At 46.7% G+C, this 16,415-nt stretch overlaps 2 non-coding genes across 2 annotated transcripts; both read right to left on the bottom strand.

Moving 5' to 3' along the window:
* Window positions 1-11,340: 11,340 nt before the first annotated feature.
* Window positions 11,341-11,412, bottom strand: trnae-cuc (transfer RNA glutamic acid (anticodon CUC)). Its single transcript has one exon. It is a non-coding gene; the product is annotated as a tRNA-Glu (tRNA).
* A 2,518-nt stretch (window positions 11,413-13,930) lies between these two features.
* trnan-guu (transfer RNA asparagine (anticodon GUU)) lies at window positions 13,931-14,004 on the bottom strand. The gene has a single exon. It is a non-coding gene; the product is annotated as a tRNA-Asn (tRNA).
* Window positions 14,005-16,415: the final 2,411 nt, after the last annotated feature.

Here is a 16,415-nt window from a genome sequence, read left to right on the forward strand (position 1 = left end):
GACCCAGCAGAGCGAAGGTGGGCCGCATGGCGTCTATTCAGAGTGAAATCAAAGGAGAATGAGGGTAGTTAGAAATAGTTTATATTGACACAGTCTCCATATGTCTGCGGAACACCATATAAGATGACAGCAGTGGAGATCTTTGACATCAGTCTCCAACGTGCATACCACGCGCCTGACGAAAGGCTGAAAGGACCCGTGGCAAACGCTTCCGTGTGTAGGGGCAGAGTGGCGCAGCGGGGGCGTGCTGGGCCCATAACCTAGAGGTCGATGGATCGTAACCATCCTTTCTTATCGTTCAGTGCCTCCTTGAGCGACTTTCATTGGTGGTGGCACTCTGTTCAGCATCTTGCCTTTCAAACGACTTCCGGAGTGTCTAAATATCTTTTACGGCGCTTTGTTCTTTTCCTTGCCATGTCGTTTGCTTCCCAAAACTTCGGGTATCTGAGCTCAATATCGATACACAGGTCAAATTTACACAGTTGCGCTGGCAGCCTTGTGGAGATCTGAGATGTCTTGTCCTGTTCTCCGTCGCTGTGGCCTGATCTCGTATGAAAACTCTTATCTCAGATGGCAATGAACCGGTGAAGTCGAAACACATGACTTGCTGTTTTAGTCCATTTCCTGCAGTAAAGAAACGAACGTCCGTGTAATAAATGACTTTCTACAGGATTGCTGTGTGAGGACAAATTCTGAACACCAAGCAGGCTGCACAAAAATGCACTCATATCAATTTACCTGAGGGAAGAGTCTCCGGAGTCCGTTTCTCTCTGTCCCGACAGCACAGCATCTTTCTGTCTCTCCGTTAACAAGACCTTTGAAACAAATTCAAAGTTGCCCATTTCCTCCGCATGACTGTAACTGACTTAACCTGCCTCACGTAATAGTGTGAGAGAGCAGAAGAGTGAATGGGCTCTGCCTTCCACCAGCACAGCTTGTAAGTAGAAACGAAATGGTTCAATTATCCAACAGTGGAGAGAGCCCGGCTCCTGGGGACAGTACAAACAGCAGCGTCCTGGGAGCAGGGAGACAGATTGAGAAGCAGATGTTCTTGAAACTCTTCCCTGCTTGCAATTCTGGGAGCAATGTACAATGAATTTCGTACTGAGCAAGTCTCAGCTGCTTCAGGAGGTGACTGCACCCATGGCTAGTGGCTCGTTAGTTTGGGATGTGATTCTAGCTTTGGGTCTTCGAGCATATGCAGCCGTGTGAGAGTTCCCGGGTTCCAATCCCAAGCGAACCATCATTCCTTAAATTGATATGAGCAAAAATGCCCGATGAATTTTGTCAATTAAAGCCACTTCGTTAATTTAGATCGGACTGCCTGAATTTGGGACGGCGCAGAGCTGCTATTGCTGTGAACACGGCGAAGGGAAACACGTGGTGAAAGTGAGAACAAGTATTGCAGATTTTTCGCCCGCACAATCCGAGTCTGAATGAATCCTCCACCTGTATTACGCTCAATTCTGAGGGTGATACTTCAGGAAGCGGGGAAGTGAAGTGATTGCAGACGGCGCTGAACAGGTTAACGTGAATGGTACCGTCCTGAGGAATGTCAGCAATGAAGGGAGATTGGAAAGTTTGGGGTAGCTCTCTTTGGAGAACAGAGGGCTGAAACCTGGTCTGATTGAAGTTTTCCACGTCATGAGGGTTTTAGACAGAGGAAATAATGCAGTGAAAATGCTCCCAGGCCTGAAAGGATCGAGAACGATTTGGCAGAGATTTAAGGTCATCAGGAAAATAAGTAAAAGTGACATTAGGAAGACCGTTTTCGCACAGGGAGTGGGGTCAGTAAGTCGCTGTCTGACAGTGAGAAAGAGGCAGATTCAATGGACACAAAAGGGAATTCGGTGGGCATGTTCAATGTAACAATGTGCAGATTTACAGGGAGAAGGCGACAGAATGAGACACTTATTTACATATTGTGTTGAGCCAGCAGAGCTAAGGTGGGCTGCATGGCCTCAGTCTGCGCTGTCACACATTTCGTGATTCTGAGTGAAATCGGAGTTGGACCAACAGAATGTAGGAAATTTGACAATGGATATATTCTGCCCTACAGGATACTCCATCACAGCAATGAAGGTGTTTTGACATCATTCTCGAAGGTACATGACACAATGCAGATTCAAAACCGAGTATTCCTTTCAATCACTGAGTAATTTGTTGACAGTTATTCAGTTGAGGTGAACGGAGTTGCGCATTGGGAGCCACTCCAGTTGATAGGTCGAAGCCGTTTTCTCCTGTGTGATAGTCCCACCAGCACTCCAATTTGCTGTGCTTCCAGTCAGTAGATGCAGATTTCTATCCCATACTGATACACAGGCCACGATGACCCAGCTGTGGTGTCAAGTTTGTGAAGGGCTGAGTGCTCTTCTCCTGTTCTCTGTCAGGCTGCTATGATCCGAATCATCAAACCTCTCTTCTCCGAGAGAGGAATAAACTGGTGAAGGTGAAACACATCAGTTGCGGAGTGTTCCATGCGCAGGAGGCCCTGCAGTAATTCCCCACGCTGTTTCACACAGCAGCATCCTCTCGGTGAATTACACTTGGCAAAAAAAAATCGATTGAACCAAATCAGTGTCCGCCACTGGATTTTACTGACACCGTTGATAAAATTCAGACTCACCGTTAATGTGGAGAGGGGCCGTCAGACTAGGGTTTCCGCTCCTTCTGATGAATAAAGATAATTTTAACTGTGTCCAGTGAGAGGAAAGGATTTGCTGTTGGTGAGAAACATTTCTATCTGAACTCGCTGTCACTCTCCTGATAGATTGAAACATAAAGACGGGAGTCTCTGGATTATGTTGTAAGAATATTGGTATTGTGTTATTCACACCACACTGTCACCAACTGAACGAAGCGGCTGCCAGAGGGAGACGGCTGTGTTTAAACCCCGTGATGAACTGGGGGAGATGAGCATTTAGCCCAACAACGACGTCAGTGAATCTGACATAATTCAATCACGCCATCTTCCGATCTGGAGTCAGACACGCTACCTTTCAGCTACACGGTCACGGATGGCTCCTTCCCTCTATTCATACTTCAGGGAAGTGATCGCACTGCAATGATTTTACATTATGAGTAACAACGGAGATAAATAGTTCATGTCTGTTCTGTCTCTCCCCCCTCTCCTTCTGTCTCCCGAAACAATTGCCAACTCTACCTCAATAAAAAGTTGAAAGAACTGTGGATGCTGTATATCAGAAACAAAAAAGACAGGAGTTGCCGGTGACCCTTCCACAGAACTGATTGTAATTGGGAAAACGTTGATTTATTTGCTGGAGATATCGTGGGAGGAAAGCAGATGCAGTAAAGGACAGATCAGGACAGACCCCAAAGCGAGGGAAGAATTGTTGGACAGGAAAGGGAGTTGATAACGATCCGTGTGGGAGGGTGAATGGTGACTGTTCGTGGCTCAGAATACATAGTGTGCAATGACAGACTGCGTGATAACAAGTCTTGGTGTGTATGGTCGGGACGAGGATACTATGGATTTCAGGCCCTAGAATTATTGAATTCGATATTGGGACCGGAGGGATGTATGGTCCCCAAGTGAAATATTCGGTGTTCTTCGTTCTGCTGGTGCTGAGCTTCACTGGAACACGACAGCAAACCTGAGACAGAGATGTTGGCCAGGGAACAGGATGGGGTGTGGAATTGGCAGGCAACTGGAAGCTCAGGGTCTTTTTGTGGGCAGAACGTAGATGTTCTGTGCAGCAGTTACCCAGTTTATGTTTCGTTTTCACCAATGTAGAAGAGGCCACATTGTGAGCAGCAAATGCAGTAGACTGGGTTGTGGGAAGAGCAGGTTAAGTGCCGCTTCACCTGGAAGGTAAGTTTGGCCCTTGGATAGTGAGGAGGGAGCAGGTAAATGGGCTAGTGTCACACATTCGGCAGTTGCAAGGTAAAGTGCCGTTGGACTATTGGGGTGGGAATGGGGTTAGGGTTGATTGGAATGAAGGAAGAGTTGACCCAAGCTATAACTTCTGCCCATTTACTTATCCGCCAAATAGAGAAATTTTTTAAGTGTGCACAAGGAAATTTTCTAATTCACACTGAGGATGTACATACTGGCGAGGGTGCAAAACCTAAGGACCAGCAACCATAATTCTATTAACATTACAATAGTGATTCAAAGTAATATATCAGATCTAAAAGTTGAAGTTCTAAATTGGAGGAAGACTCAGGTATTAGGCAAGATCTTTCAAAAGCTGATTGGGGGCAGCTGTTTGCAGGTTAAAGGACTGCTGGAAAATGGGAAGCCTTCAAATATGAGATAACAAGAGTCCACACACAGTATATTCCTGTTAGGGTGAAAGGAAAGGCTGGTAGGTGTATGGAATGCTGGATGACCAGAGAAATTGAGATTTTGGTAAAGATAACGAAGGATTCATACGTCAGGCATTGACAGAGAGATCGAGTGAATCCTTAGAGAATAAAGACAGTACGGCATACTTAAGAGAGAAATCATGAGGGATAAAAGGGGACATGAGATAGCTTTGGCAAATAGAGTTAAGGATAACCCAAAGGATTTTTTATAAATACGTTAAGGCCAAAAGTATAACAAGGGAGAGAATAGCGCCCCTCAAAGATCACCAAGGCAGCCTTTGTGTGGAGCTGCATTCGATTGGATTGGGCGGGGAGGGGGGTGGGGGGATACTCAACGGATTTTGTGCATCAGTGTTTACTGTGGAGAAAGGCATGGAAGATATAGAATGTGAGAAAGTAGATGGTGACATGTTGAAAAAATTCCCATATTACAGATGAGAAATTGCTGGATATCTTGAAATTCATAGAAGTGGATAAATCCCAAGGACCTGATCAGGAGTACCCTAGAACTCTGTGGGAAACTGGGGAAGTGATTGCTGGGCCTCTCACTGAGATATTTGTGTCATCAATAGTCACAGGTGAGGTTCCGGAAGGCTAGAGGGTGACTAACGTGGTGCCACTATTTAAGAAATGTGGTAAGGAAAAGCCAGGGAACTATAGACCAGTGAGACAGATATCCGTGACGGGCAAGGTTTTGGAGAGAATCCTGAGAGATAGGATTTACATGTATTTGGAAAGGCAAGAATTGATTAAGGATAGTCAACATGGCTTTATGCTTGGGAAATCATGTCTCACGAACATGATTGAGTTTTTTGAAGAAGTACAAAGTGGATTGATGAGGGCAGAGCGATGGACGTGATTTATATGGACTTCAGGAAGGCATTCATCAAGGTTCCACAAGGGAGACTGGTGAGCAAGGTTTAATCTCATGGCATGCAGTGACAACTCGCCATTTGGATACAGAACTGGCTAGAAGGCAGAAGACAGAGGGTGGTGATGGAGGGTTGCTTTTCAGACTGAAGGCCTGTGACCAATGGTGTACCACAAGGATCGATGCTGGGTCCGCTAGTTTGTGTCATTTATATAAATGATTTATATGTAAACGGAGGAGTATAGTTAGTCAGTTTGTAGATGACACCAAAATTGGAGGTGTTGTGGACAGCAAAGAAGGTTACCTCAGATTAAAATGGGACCTTGATCAGATGGGCCAATGGGCTGAGAAGTGGCAGATGGAGGTTAATGTAGATAAATATGAGGTGCTGCATTTTGGAAAAACAAATCAGAGCAGGACTTTTACACTTAATGGGAAGTTCCTTGGAAGTGTTGCTGAACAAAGAGACCTTGGAATTCAGGTTGATCGTTCCTTAAAAGTAAAGACGCAGGCAGATTGGGTAGTAAAGAAGGTGTTTGGTATGCTTTCCTTTGTTGGTCAGAGCATCGAGGATAGATGTTAGGACCTCATGTTGCCACTGTACAGAACATTGGTCAGGCCACGTTTGGAATATTGCATGTAGTTTTGGTCTGCTTCCTGTCGGAAAGATGTTGTGAAACTAGAAAAGGTGGAGAAAAGATTTACAAGGGTGTTGCCAGGGTTGGATGGTTGAGCTATAGGGCGAGGCTGAATCCACTCTTTTCTCTGGAGCGTCGGAGGCTAAGGGGTGACCTTATAGAGGTTTATAAAATCATGAGGGATATGGATAGGGCAAATAGACAAGTTCTTTTCCCTGTGATGGGGGAGTCCAGAACTAGAGGGAATAGTTTTAGGAAGGGGAGGGGAAATATATAGAATGCACTTAAGGGGCATCCTTTTCCCGCAGAGGGTGATGCATGTACGGCATGAGCTGCCGGAGTAAGTGATGGAGGCTGTATAATTACAGCATTTAAAATGCATCTGGACGTGTATATGAATAGGAAATGTTTATGGGGATTTGGGCCAAGTGTTGGCAAATCGGACTTGATTAGGTTAGGATATCTGGGCTGCATGGACGAGTTGGACCGAAGGGTCTGTTTCCATGCTGTACATCTGTGTCACTCTGTGAGACTCCATGGGATTATTGAGGAGAAAGTGAGGACTTCAGATGCTGGAAATCAGAGCTGAAAATGTGTTTCTGGAAAAGCGCAGCAGGTCAGGCACCATCCAAGGAGCAGAAGAATCGACGTTTCGGGCATGAGCCCTTCTTCAGGAAGTTTTAGCTATAAACTATAAACATTCCCTTAGTTAAACATTGTGAAGTGTGAAGCCATTGTTTTAGTCCCCAAGATCGACCTGAGCTCCCCCCTCCCCCATCCCAGTAACTCTGTTGACAGCCTTCGTGTCACATTTAAAACTAGGATCAATAAATTCGTGATCAGTTGGGGGATGAACAGTTATAGGAAAAGGGCAGGAAAGTGCAAGTGGAGAATGTCAGATCAGCCACAATCCTATTGAATGGAGAAGCAGGCTCAAGGGGTTGAATGGCATTTTCCTGTTCCTATTTCTTATGGTTCCCGAGCCCTTACCTCTGAAACAGGGTCCTGGCTTCAGTGTGTGCCATTACTGAGAGTGCTGATGTTCCCTTGTGTAATATCAACAACTTAGCAGCTGCTGAAACCTCTTGCTCCTTTGTTACCTCTAAACACAATATGCCAATGTGTCCAGGGGAGGTGATGGCCGAATTTATTGTCACCAGACTATTCACCCAGGTAATGTCCTGCGGACCTGGGTTCAAAACCTACCACGGCAGATAGTGGAATCTGAATTCAATATAAAACTGGAATTAAGAGTCTAATGATGAAACTGTTGTGGTTTGTTGTAAAAACTTATCTGGTTTCCTTCTCTCCGAACCTGATCTGATCTGATCTACATGTGATTTCTGATCCACTGTCAGCTGGTTGAATCTTCACTGCCCTTTCAGTCAATTCTTAAAGCTCACCTTTTTTAACTATGATGTTGCCAGAATGATTTATAGACGGCATAGGCTGGGACTTTCTTTCACTGGAGTGGAGGAGGTTGAGGGTGGAGGTGATGGAGGTTTATGAAGTCATGAGGGACAAAGATAAGGTGAATAACCAGCGTCTTTTCCTGAAGGGTAGGGAGTTCAAAGTCTGGGAGTATATTTTTAAGATGAGAGGGAGAAGATTTAAAAAGGACGGAGGGGGGCAACGTTTTTTACATTGAAGGTGGTTCGTGTGTGGAATGAACTGTCAGAGAACGTGGTGGATGCAGGTCATGTTACAATGTTTAAAATTATTTGGATAAGTACATATGAGCCACACACAGGCAGGTGGGTCTAATCTTCCCCCAGATATTCAAAGGGACAGCCAGTCAGAGGGGGGCAGGGCCACGCCTATCGTTGTTGTGTGGCATGTGTGACAGCTGCAACAAGACGTCCCAACTCCTGTGCTCAATCTCTGACCAATGAAAGCAAGCATGCCAAAAGCCCTCTTCACCACCCTGTCTACCCACGACACCATTTTCTAGGTGCTAATAACCCGCAACCCTAGATCTCTCTCAGTTTTGGTCCCCTTGGTGTTCTGACTTCTGACTTTTCCAACTCTGGGTTTGTGTTGAACTTGATGGGATACTTTGTCCAACTCAGCATGTTTAAACAGTGTCGCTCAGAGGGATTCATCTGAAACTTTTCAGGAGGTGAGCTCAACAAGATTGAACTATTCAAAGTTACTTGGACTCTATTTTAAAGTTACATTATTACCAGTCATCAGAGAGACATACAGCATGGAAACAGACCCTTCGGTCCAACTTGTCCATGCTGACCTGATATCCTAAATTATTCTAGTCCCATTTGACAGCACCTGACCCATATACTCTGGCAGCTCATTTCATATATATACCACTCGCTGCATGAAGAAGTTGCCCATTTAATATATTTGTCTCTTACCCTAAACCTCTGCCCTCTAGTTCTGGACTCCCCCATCCCAGGGAAAAGACCTTGTCCATGCCCGTCATGATTTTGTAACCTCTATTAGGTCACTTCTCTGCCTCCGATGATCCAGTGAAAACAGTCCCAGCCTATTCAGCCTCTCCCTGTAGCTCAAATCCTCCAAACCCCTGCAACATTCCCGTAAATCGTTTCTCACAGAGAAGTCAACGTTTCAGTCCGAAAGAAGGGTTAATACCCAAAACCCTGACTACTCCACATCCTGGTGCTGCCTGGTTTGCTGTATTCTCCCAACCTCCTCCTTGCCTATGGCGGCGTGCAGTATGTAGTGGCTCAGTGGTTACCACTGCAGCCTCATAGTGCCAGGGACCCAGGTTTGATTCCAGCCTTGGGTGACTGTCTGTGAGGAATTTGCACATTCGCCCAGTGTCTGCTTGGGTTTTCTCTGGGTGATTCTGTTTTCTTTAATAAACCAAAGATGTGCAGGTCTTGTAGATTTGCCATGCTTTCTTGCCCGTAGAGATAGGTACATTAGTCAGATGGAAATGAGTCTGGATGGGTTACTCTTCCGAGGGTCGGTTTGGACTTGTTGGGACAAATGGCCTGTTTCACACTGAAGCTAATCTCATCTGCGCTACATTTGTCACTAACGAATTACAGAGTAGACTCGCCAGGCCGAATGGCCTAACTTCTGCTCCGATGGTCTTACGGTCTTAGGTTTCTCTGGATCATTTCATTTGGCAATGTGCAGTCCCGGGCTCAATGAGCAGCAGTGTCCACTGAAAGCAAAGCTCATAGGATGGTTGAACTCCTACAATGTGGAAACAGGTCCTTCAGCCCAACACATCTGCACTGATCTTTCGAATAGTAATCCAGTCAGATCCATTTTCCTACCCTCCCTAAATTGCACACAGACCCCGACGGGTGGAATTATTCCTGGGTTCTTGGTGCCATGAGGCAGCAGTGCAATCCATGAGCCACCATGGGGTTGTGGTTGTGGGGTGTAGGCCAGGCAATTGAAGTCCAGCGGAAAACTAAAACAGCCCACCTCCTCTCCCACTGCACCCACTGTCAGGACTGGCAGGATGTTCAGTCCTGGGGGGTGACCCAAGGCAGCGTCGCGGGTGTGTTCTGATTGCTGGGAGCTTTGGTGCCCCTGCTGGTGCTTCCGCAAGTTGCAGGAAAATATGAACCTCTTTGCACACTCGGGAGAGCTGAAGGGCCTCACCCCAGTGTGGACACACTGGTGCTTCAGCAGAGCGGAGGAATTCAGGGCGCACTCAGGGCAACAAAACGGCCTCCCTCCTCCGCCACCACCTCCCGCCTCCACCACCCTGGGTGGATCAGCTGGTGCTTCAGCAGTGTGGAGGAGTGGGTAAAACCCTTCCCACACTCGGGGCAGGAGAACGGCTTCTCCCCGGTGTGGATGGACTAGTGTCTCAGCAGGGTTGAGGAACTGCTGAAGGCCTTCCTGCACTTAGGGCAACTGAACGACATCTCCCCGATGTGGACCCACTAGTGGGCCAGCAGGTCGGAAGAACGATCAAAGCCCTCCCTGCACTCGGGGCAGAAGAACTGCCTCTCCTCATTGTGGACCCACTGGTATCTCAGCAGGTGGGAAGAACTGCTGAAGGCCATCTCGCACTTGGGGCAGGAGAACAGCCTTCCCCGGTGTGGACCAACTGGTGCGTCAGCAGGGCAGAGGAATCACTGAAGGCCTTCCCACACTCAGGGCAGCAGAAGGGCCTCTTCCCCTCTGTGGACCCATTGGTGCTTCAGAACCCTTTCAAATTTCACAATATCCTTCTGATAGGAGGGAGACCAGAATTACATACAATATCCCAAAAGTGGTCTAACCAATGTCCTGTACAGCCACAACATAACTTTCCAACTCCAACACTCAGTTAGAGGATTACGAAAGCTTTCAAAACCCACAAAAAACAAACAGGAAAGAATGGAGGGAAAAATCGAATTTTTGAGAGTCAGCTTGGAAGCATCAATGAGAAATCGGCAGACCTGGTTTATTGGGTACCTGTTCTCCTTAAATATACTATATACGTATTTCTCTTGTGCTCTTCGTAATTTCTCTGTGCTGCAGTGTGTAGCGGCTCGCTGAAATAATGTCCTGTTGAATCTTCATTTGTGGGTGTTGGGATGATTGCTTCTGTGGTTTAGTATTTGGTTTGTGTGTGTTGTTTTTCTGTCGACGCTTGTTTGAAGTTCCCCATTGACTGTTCGCTCTAATGTGACATCTAGAAATGGCACTGTGTTGATGTTCTCCTCCCCTTCAAACCAGGAGCCCCCCCAGGCCCAAAGTCTCACCACTTGGTACACCAATATACAGACTCGTCAAAGGCCTCCACTGAAGACTAAAACATCAAGTCGAAGATTCACACCACTCCATTGCCTCCATCCAAGAATTCCTGAAAACCAAAGACACTAAGATTGAAGAGGATGTAATAATGATGTCCTTTGACATAACAGCCCTGTTCAATCTATTAACATCTGCGTGGCCAAAGAAAACTGAAGACACTACTCGAACAAGCAAAGACACAAACACAGCACCAACTTCATCAGCAAACATAGCACTGTCAACCTCGTGGAACTGTGCCTTACCACCCACTTCATATTCAGTAACAAGCCCTACAAACAAATCAACGAAACCTCCATGAAACCACCAGTATCAGGATTCCTAGCAGAAGCAATAATGCAGAGACTCGAACAAACAGCCCTTTCGACAATCCAACCCAAAATTTGAGTCCGCTACAGCGATGACACTTTTGTCATCAGAAAATAAAACAAATTAAAGGAAACCTACAACACCATCAACAATCTCCTTACTGGCATAAAATTCAAAAAAGAGGCGAACAACTACAAAGTGCCATTTCTAGATGTCACAGTAGAGCGAACAGTCAATGGTAAATTCAAAACAGCGTCTACAGGAAAACAACGCACGCGAACCAAGAACTTAACTACAGAAGTAATCATCCCTACACATAAAAACAAAACTGAAGCAGGTCAATATTTCAACGAGCCACTACACACTGCAGCACCCAGGAATTCCGAAGATCAATAAATCACTGTGCGGCTCATTTAAGAAGACCGGGCAACCTTCCAACGCCCTGAAAATTGCTTCCCTGAGCGGGAATCGAACCCGGGCCGCAGCGGTGAGAGCGCTGAATCCTAACCACTAGACCACCAGGGAGATGCGCCAAGACGCTGACAGCTCTACTGAAAATTTCTTCCCTGCCCGGAAATCGAATCCGGGCCACGGTTGTTCGAAGGCTTTCACCTGTGCATCCATCAATGTCATTTCTTGTATCAATTGCTCCCGATGCGGTCTCATCTACATTGGGGAGACTAGAGACTCCTCGCAGAGTCAAGTCACAGCGCTTGAAGGAACACCTTCAGGACACCCGCACCAATCAACCCCATCGCCCTCTGGAACAACATTTCAAAACCCCTCCCAGTCTGCCGAGGACATGCAGGTCCTGGGCCTCCTCCATCGCCGCTCCCTCCCCACTCGATGCCTGGAGGATGAACGTCTTACCTTCCGCCTCAGATAAATTCAACCACAGGCCATCAATGCGGACTTCGCCAGTTTCCTCATTTCCCCTCCCCCCACCTGACCTCAGTTCCAACCTTCCAACTCAGCGCTGTCCTCATGACCTGTCCGACCCGCCAATCTCTCTTCCCACCGACCCGCTCCACCCTCCTCTCTGACCTGTCACTTCCGTCCCCTCTGCCATTCACCTACTGTACTATTTGATACCTTCGGCCCAGCACCCTCCAATTTATCTTTCTACCCTGGAGGCGTCATGCCTTTATTCCTGATGAAGGGCTTTTGCCCGAAACGTCGATTTTCCTGCTCCTCGGAAGCTATCTGACCTGCTGTGCTTTTCCAGCACCACTCTGATCTAAACTCTGGTTTACAGCATCTGCAGTCCTCACTTTTGCCTACCCAATAAACTCAGTGTGCCAATCACACATCAACAAACTTACACAAGCAGACACAACGTCTGCAGAAGCCCGAGCCACATTACTTTACATTAAAGACATCTGGGAAATGATGTCCAGACAACTCAACCCTCTCAGCATCATGGTAGCCCACAAACCTACCAACAGACTGAAACAGTGGCTAATGAACCTGAAATACCCGATACAAACAACCAGCAAACGAATGTTATTTACAAAATACCATACAAGGAAATATATACATGAACTCTGCCGCACAGTTCTCTTTGGCAAGAAATGCTGGGATGAGAGAAGGAAGATTTTTTTCAGCCAAAACGAATCGGCACTGACTGGACAGCCATTTAAAATCAACGCTGTCTGCCAAGGATGGAAGATCCGAAGGGATGTACCGTTTTCTTATTTCCTGAAGATTTACAAAGCTGAGACTGGGTTTTGGTGTTTGTTCGCTTTCCACTCCCGGGAGCCGCAGTGGTTGGGGCGGTGTGTTGCGGTAAGTGCAATGTGCCGGTGAGCAGCGTGAGGGGCTATTTCAGCTTCCCTCCTCTGACAGCGCTGTGCCTTGACTCTGATGTTATCAGGGACACTGACTGGCGCGAGACAGTGAAAGGAGTCTTGTTCCTGCAGATCGGGAATTCAAACCGTATGCCGGCTTCAGGACAATGAGAAAGATTAATTGGTGTGTGTGAAGAAGCTGTGAGCTGCATTTCAAACAGGTAGGTGGAGTCAGATGCGTCATCCATTGCGCCCCGGGCCTGTGCGTTCCTGACGCCGCCATGCTGCAGAGTTCTGACGTTAACACGGACATGCGCAGCAATGGGAACATTCACAATGTGAACAACCAAAGATAATCACCGTCACTGATTCCCTTCCACAGGCCCAACTTTGTGAAGCAGTATCTTTCACTGGCAAATAAAACACATTAATCCTCAGGTACCTGCTTCATTTCGATCACGGCTTCACGCCCCTCACTGTTCTAGTCTCATTTCCAAACTCTTGGCTCATAGCCTCAATAGCAGCTCTGTGGGTATCTGCTTGTTCCACCCTGACAGGCAGTGGGCTACAGATTCCCGACCAGTCCCAATGTGATTGAAATACTTCAACCGCTCCACTGATTTGCATTTTTAAAAAACCGTGGAGCAATCTCCCTTTCTTTTTGACGACAGTTCTCAACTGTAGTCGGCAGGGTTCACACCTGCGTGGGGGAACCGCAATGGATTTCATGTCCATCGCATTCACCACTCGGCCCACCAATACAGAACCACACTGACAGCTTCATTTCCCAGGTCTCTCTGCTTGTGGAGCTGAGAAAGAGTGATTCATTGCAGAGTTTGTTTGAATCCAATCACTTCACAGGTTTCAAAAGGGTTAAATATCTGCAAATGGCGAGTCTGGATATTTCATCCCAAAAGATGAAATGGACGTTCAGTTGAAAACAAGAACAGAAATTGCAGGAGCAACTCAGCAGGTCAGGCAGCATCCGTGAAAAGAGAATCAGAGACAACATTTCAGAATTCTTTTTTCCCTCATCCAGGTACAGCCAAACCTGCTGAGTTTTTCCAGCAGTTTCGCTTTCTGTCTCGCATTCTCAGCACCCGCAGTCCTTCACGTTAGAAATTCAATCAACTCAGAAGCCTCTTTGTGCTTCCTCAGTGGAAAAGATTTCCGTTTGGGAAACATTTTCCTGACACCATTAAAAACGTGCACTTTCGCAGCCAAGAAAGCGGTACGAGCGAGAATAAGAAACACTCTGTCCCTGGGTGGTTTCGAACCACCAACCTTTCGGTTAACAGCCGAACGCGCTGACCAATTGCGCCACAGGGACAGGTCAGAACTCCAGCCGCACAGTGTCTTTGAGGAAGCTACTATTCCATTCATAATTCAACCCGCCCCGCCCAAAATTGCCATTGTCTTCTACCAGTGTTACTTTTCCATAATAAAGCCTTGGACATTCAGTATGGAGACATGGGAACAGCCTGATCCCACCATCTGCAGGCACATCCATGTCACGAGGAACGAGCTCTCCTACACCGGGACCGTCGCCCTCCGAGCCTTTCAGTGTTTTGCTTCTTCCCGAATTTTCTCATTGGCCCCGAGCCGAGAAGGGGTTTGAATTCCTGATGTGAGAGAATTCTTTCAATGCCTCGGGTCAGTTCATGTCCCGAGAATATCAGAGTCAATCAGCCTCTTAAACAAAGGGACGGTGTCTGGACTATCTCTGCTCAGTCCGTCAGTTCATCCTTCATTCTCCTCTAATTCTACTTCCCAAAGAGTTTCTAAAGATTCACAAAGCTGGAGACTGGGATTTGTGTTTTACTTCCTGAACATTTTTCCACCTGCTAACTGACAATATTTTGCCAAAACCTCTTTCCTATTGTAACACTTGCATCATGTCCAGGGATGAGCAATTTTCATTTTGTGGAGACATTCCCAAGTTTGGGAATGCTCTCTTTGGAGCAAAGAAGGTTAACTGGAGATTTCCAGGGGTTTTTGTCAATGATGGGAGAAGACGTGGTGTTTTCGCTGCTCGTTGGATGCTGCCTGAACTGCTGTGCTCTTCCAGCACCACTAATCCAGTATTTGGTTTTCAGCATCTGCAGTCATTGTTTTTACCTTGTTGATTTTAACCCTACTGCGAATCCTCTTGCAAGGATGCCTGCCTTGAAGAAGTTTTCCTCCTCTCTCTACAAGAATCTCAGGGAGTCCCTCTCCCACTGCAACTCCCAGGTCATTTCCTCTGCTCTGAAGCTCTTCAACCATGTTTTGAAACAAACTCGGTACCACAGCCACATTTGCCTAGTTTCAAACTTCCAGCTCAGTTACTGTCTCCTTGACTTGTCCGACCTGCCTGTCTTCTTTTCCACCTATCCACTCCACCCTCTCCTCCTTGACCTATCCCCTTCATCTCCTCCCCCACTCACCCATTGCACTCTATGCTACTCTCTCCCCACCCCCACCCTCCTCTAGCTTATCTCTCCATGCTTCAGGCTCACTGCCTTTATTCCTGATGAAGGGCTTTTGCCCGAAACGTCGATTTCGCTGCTCGTTGGATGCTGCCTGAACTGCTGTGCTCTTTCAGCACCACTAATCCAGTATTTGGTTTTCAGCATCTGCAGTCATTGTTTTTACCTTAATGATCAGAAGAACCTATTGCCACTGACTAGGGTCAGTTACCAGAGGACAGGGATTGCAGTTCTTCAATGGAAAGCAGCATTTGTGTAGAACAAACACAGCGAAAACTGCAGAAAGCCAACCGGTCGAGTAGCATCAGTGGAAAGGTGAACAGAGCCAACGTTTTGAGTGTGCTACGGTTTTTGTTCAGAACTCAGTGTTTTGCCTCTTCCCGAAGTTGGTCCAGGTCTGTGTCTCAATTGGCAAACACATGGCAAGTGCAGTGCTGCAATGTGAAGTTATAGCCTTTGCTGTTTAAAAGAAAAGCAGTGCATTGTTGAAATGGTGACATATTGGAATGTGGAGAAAGTGAGGACTGGAGGTGAAAGTCGAAAAATGTGGCACTGGAAAAGCACAACAGGTCAGGTAGCATCTGAGGAAAAGGACAGGGAACGTTTCGGGAACAAGCCCTTCATCAGGAATGATGTATGGATGTACTAAGGGGTCTCAGAGTCCCTCCACACCAGTCAATGCCAGTTGTCGGGCAGATGCAGCAGGCAATGAGCGAGGCAAGTGGTATATTACGAAGAGGAATTGAGTTCAGAAGTGGGGTCATTGAACATATTCAAGGCTAAGTTCATCTGAGTTTTGAACAACAAACAAGTGGATGCTTATCGGGGGAGGTAAGAAAATGGTTTTAAGACCAGTACAGGTCATTCACAGAGTCTGACAGCACTGAACAGACCCTTCATCCAACTAGTCCGTGCTGAGTATGTTCTCAAACTAAACTCGGCCCACCTACCAGTGTTTGGCCCATAAACCTTCGAAACTTTCGTATTCATGTACTTATCCAAATGTCTTTTAAACGTTGTAACTGTACATGTATAAAATCATGAGGGGCATGGATAGGATTAATAGACAAAGTCTTTTCCTGGGGTGGGTGAGTCCAGACCGAGAGGGCATGGGTTTCGTGTTAGAGGGGAAAGATACAAAAGAGACCTAAGAGGCAACTCTTTCACGCAGAGGATGGTACGTTTATTGAATGATCTGACAGAGGAAGTGGTGAAGGCTAGTACGATTGCAACATTTAAAATGCATTTGGGTAGGTGTATGAATAGGAATGGT

Source organism: Chiloscyllium punctatum, chromosome 36 (assembly GCF_047496795.1).
Source record: "Chiloscyllium punctatum isolate Juve2018m chromosome 36, sChiPun1.3, whole genome shotgun sequence".
Lineage (NCBI taxonomy): Eukaryota > Metazoa > Chordata > Chondrichthyes > Orectolobiformes > Hemiscylliidae > Chiloscyllium > Chiloscyllium punctatum.